The sequence below is a fragment of the Orycteropus afer genome, unplaced genomic scaffold (genome assembly GCF_000298275.1).
Source record: "Orycteropus afer afer isolate SDZICR_OR568_19922 unplaced genomic scaffold, OryAfe1.0 scaffold00186, whole genome shotgun sequence".
Taxonomy (NCBI): Eukaryota; Metazoa; Chordata; class Mammalia; order Tubulidentata; family Orycteropodidae; genus Orycteropus; species Orycteropus afer.
Genome location: NW_006921773.1, coordinates 5,502,687 through 5,507,823, shown reverse-complemented (window position 1 = coordinate 5,507,823; position 5,137 = coordinate 5,502,687).

Below are 5,137 nucleotides of genomic sequence, written 5' to 3'. Positions count from 1 at the left end.
TCAGATGTTGCAGCTCTTTCCCAGTCCTATTTTGAGAGCTTTTTAGCTTAAATGGACTATTCCTAAAGGTGAGCAGTAATGTACCAAACAGTGTTTCTTTGCTATTCATAAGGTTTTCCCTTGCCAATTCTTTCAGATGTGGACGGCCACTTCCTTCTTCCTAGTCTGTCTCAGTCTATAAGCTGGGCTGTTACCTGTGCACCAGTTGTATCTCGCTGGGTTTTAAACACCAGAGACTCAGCCTCAAAACTCAAGTCTACATGTCACCACAGTAGGACAAACCGACACACAAGTTTGTCTTTCTGTTCGAGACCTCTTGTGTCACCCCCACCTGGGTCCCTGTGGCTGACTGTACCTCTGTCTGGCTTCCTGGCTTTTAATCCCCTTTCTCTTGCTCTTCTGGCCTGCTGCTTTGGGCGTCCCTGAGTTGTCCCTGGGGCTGACTGCTCCTCTGCCTGGGTTCCTGGCTTTTATCCCCTTTCTTCTGATCTTCCAGCCTGCTACTCTGGGCAGGCCTGCGTTGCCTCTCCTCACCTAATGCCTTCAGCTGATTGCTCTTCTCTCTGGCTTCCTGGCTTTTAATCCCCTTTCTCCTGCTCTTCCCACCTGCTGCTTTGGGCATCCCTGAGTTGTCTCTCCTCACCTGTAACTCTGGGGTGACAGTATGCTTTAGCTAAAGTTAATATTGCTATATCATTTTTTCTTTATATGGGAAGTTTGGGGGGTGCTTGGGAGACATATAAATATAATCTTAATTTCTTTACCTATGGATTCAAATGTATTCCATTAAGAATACAAATTAGAATTCGATGACTTTTGAGCACTATTGCTGCTGCCAGGCTTTCTACAAAATTTCCCTCTTTTTTTGCCACCTCAAAAGTTTTCACAAGTTCACAGGGTTACCTGACATTTGCTTACCTCACATGTGTTTGCCACAAGTCTCCTGAAGCTGCAATTTCTAGTTCCACCAGGGTCTCCATCTCCACTGTAGTCTTCCACCAGGTATCACCATTAATATGAAGTTTGTAGATGGACTACATCAATGAGGTTGATGTTTATACCCTGTGGTACTCAGGCTGTGAGCTATAGAAAGCAGAAGAGTGAGAGGAAGAAGACTAGGGATGATGACTCTCTCTAGCTTTTGTTACACTTTTTCAGAGGACTCCCAAAACATTCCCAAAATTCCTCCCTATTTTAAGATGCTTCATGTTTGAGCTCCATTTTTCTAGTGAAAACGAGCTCTGGTGGCTTAATGCTGAAGGCATTTGACTGCTAACCAGAAGGCTGGCAGTTCAAACCCACCAGCCACTCTGCAGAAAGAAGACTGGGCAACCTATTTTCATAAAGATTACCACCTCGGAAACCCAAAGGGGGTCACTGTGAGTTGGAATTGACTCGATGGCAGTGAGTTTGATTTTTGGTTTTAAAATTGAAACATATGTTCCTATATCTAGTTAAACAACAGCCATTTCTTTCTCTCTCCTGAGGACTAGAGAAGAGTAGGCATTGAGGCAAATTTTATGTGATGGTCACTGCACTGTTCTCAGAGACACTGTTCTGCTCTCATGGCCAGGCTCTGCTATCCTTAGACTTCTCTGTCTGATTCTCTTTTCTTGGTGAGTTATCCCCCAAAAGACTTTTAACCTTCTAAAATAGAATTCAAATGGGCATAAGCAGTTGCAAATGGATGCCGAGACATTCTGTACTCAAGATATAGACAACTTAAACTGAATGTGAAACTTGAGGAGTATATCTGCAAGCAAGAGTCCAGGATAAATTTTATGTACTTTCCTTGGTAGAAAGGAGCTCTGGTGGCACAGTGGTTAAGACACTTGGTTGCTAATCAGCAAGTCAGAGATTCAAACCCATCAGCTGCTTCACAGGAAGTAGATGTGGCAATCTACTTCCATAAAGATTTACAACTTTAGAAACCTAATGGGGGTTTCTGTGAGTTGGAATGGGGGTTTCTGTGAGTTGGTTTTTGCCTGGATAGGACAGTGGCAAAAATAAGAATTAAAATGCAGAGAGAGTTGTTAGAAATGGAGATCAGATAGGGGGTGAAAATGCTATACAGACAGAAGAAAATGTGTATCCAAACCAACATCACAATAATATTAATGATGTTTGATATTTGCACTCATTTCCTCATTTATGTTTTCTCATAAGTTTCATACAATACAGATCAAAGGAGCAATACAGTAAATTGGGCTTTAGTAATCCATGTTTACATATGAAGAAACTGAGTCTCAGAAAGGATATGTATCCTGTTCATGTGTACATATCTGGTGAGATATAAAGCCTAGCTAAAATCTAGGTAACAATAATATTTGTACTTGTAGGGCACTTTTAATTATGGGAAGTGAAGATAAATTTTCTTTTTTACATTTTAGTTTAATTCTAAGCAGAAATTTGAGACTGAAACTTGGGAACAAGGTCAAGTTTACAGGTTCAAGTAGAATCCTTTATGTAAGATGATCACTGAATCTCTTGTTGTAGAGTGACAAAGATAAACATAAGTAGGGACAATATTGGAATTTAACCAAGCCCTGTGACCTTAGAAAATAAAGTTAATAATTTTCTCCACCCTCTTGTGTTCTGGGAAAGCTTATTGCAAAGAACTACTCTTTCCCAAATGACTTAGATAATTCTCATGAGATAACCCCTTGTTGACCTATGATAAGAACACAGCACAGAACCTTCAAATTTCCATTCTTTGCCTCATCTATAATTATCTATACTGCTTGTGCCCACTGACCAATCAAAACAAAGTGTTTGTTAACAAACATTAGATAAGATGCTTTCTTTCCAGGATCCTGAAATCTGGTTGGTATTCAACAACTCCTTAACAATGCTTCCTAAGAATTGACTGGACTCAGGGTAAAATATACTCCAATCTACAGTTGTGAAATAGTCTCACCATCCATCTGTAAGTTTCTCATATGAAGGCAGCTTATATGTTGCCATGATGCTAGAAGCCATGTCACTGGTATTCCAGATACCAGGAGGGTCATTCATGGTGGACAGGTTTCAGCAAAGCTGTCATACTAAGGCAGATCAAGAAAGGACTGGCTATCTACTATAAGAAAGAAGTCAATGAAAAGTCCATGGATTGCAACAGAACATTGCCAGATATAGTTCTGGAAGAGAAACTGCCTAAACTGCAAGGTACTCAAAACACACAGTAGCTGCAAAAATGCACTTAAGCATATCAGTCATGAAGATGGAACAGGGCTGGTCCACATTTTGTTTTGTTTTACATGGACCACCATAAGTCAGATTGACTCAAAGGCAACCAACAACAGCAGTGAAAGAGCCAGTGTCTTAGAGTTAGTGAGAAGGTATGGCAGATAATGGTACAGGATGTTTTAGATCTTTCTCCTCCAAATTTATATTGTATTCTTCATAATTTGACCTGTTCAAGTCTCCCCAACTACACTATGACTTTTCAAAGACAGGGACTGTGTTTTGGCTTTTTTATACACCACAGTAGCTAGCATCAGATTAGGTGTAGAAGACTTCAAACTGAGGAGGAAATAGATATCCTGATAATTCCTGGACCCCTGGAAATTCTGTCTAGATCAAACTCCTTGTGATATGAAAAATGTAAATAAGTTAAAGTCTGTTTGATTTATTGCTCCTGTCATGGTCTGCAAAGAAAATCTCCATATATATATATATGTGTGTGTGTGTGTGTGTGTGTGTATTCACACACACACACACACACACACACAATATGTTCGTCTACACCAAATATGCGGAAATACAATGAGAATTTAAAGAAACTCAACTGTTAAACTCTTTTAGCAAGGGAGGTGGTAAAATAATCCCAACCAAGGTTCCCACACAGCTATCAGTGTTCTCAGCTTCAGGGTTCATTTACATGGCAATTTATTGCCCTTTGAAATTACATTTAATACATAAGTGTTTCCTGGCATAGCTATCTTGATTGAATCCCATTATCAGAGCTGCTTTTTACAAGCCCAATTTGTTGCACTTTCCTTAAATCTTGAGTCTTAATTATCCTGGAACCAGGATTGTGGTGGTGGTCATCTGTCTCAACAGCTGATGAAAAGCAGAAGATATGAGGATCAGGCAGGTGCCTCCAGTGGGAAGGAAGATCTAAAACAGGTTCTTCCCTCTGCAGAAAATCCTTTTGTAATAGAACCATTGACTCTTAGGATTGGAAGTTGCCCTTAATTGCATTCAAAGTAACTCCTCCTAAAGCCAATAAACATATTGTGTTGTGCAAATCTGCTGCAAAAGACCTCTTAAGGTGTTAAAAAAAAAAAAAAAAAAACAAGGATGTCATCTTGAAGACTAAGGTGCTCCTGATCGAAGACATGATATTTTCAGTCACCTCATATGAATGTGATAAATGGACAATAAATAAGGAAGACCAAAGGAGAATTAATGCCTTTGAATTATGGGGTTCACAGAAAACATTGAATATACTATAGGCTATCAGAAAAGCAAACAACTCTGTCTTGGACGAGTACAGCCATTATGATCTTTGGAAGCAAAGATGGTGAGCCTTTGTCTTACTTACTCTGGACATGTTATCCACAGTGATCAGTCCCTGGAGAAGGACATCATGCTTGATAAAGTATAGGGTCAACAAAAAAAAAAGGGAAAGTCCCTCACAAGATGGATTGACACAGTGGCTGCAAAAATGAAATCAAATATAGTATTAATTGTGAGGATGGCAAATGACTGGGTAGTGTTTCACTCTGTTGTCCACAGGTTATACATAACTTCTCACCAATTTGAAAGGCACCTATCAATAAGAACAAAGACTGAATAAGGAGCCCTGAGGGAGCAATGGTTAAGCACTTGGATATTGTTGTGTCTGAGTTTTCTCAACTTTATTATGTGCTTCATAGACATGGAGAAGAAAAGAAAGGAGTGGGCACATTTAAAGTATTAAAAATATTACTTAGAACACAAAAAAACCAATATACGTTGTTCTGGTTACCTAGTGCCACTCTGACAAGAATATACCACAAATGGGATGGCCTTCACAAACAGGAATTTATTCTTACAATTTGTAGGCTTTAAGTCCAAGTTCAAAGTGCCAGGTTCTAGGGGCTGGGTGAAAGCCCCTCAACCTTAGGGTCCAGCTCTGCCTCCTGCTCCCGGC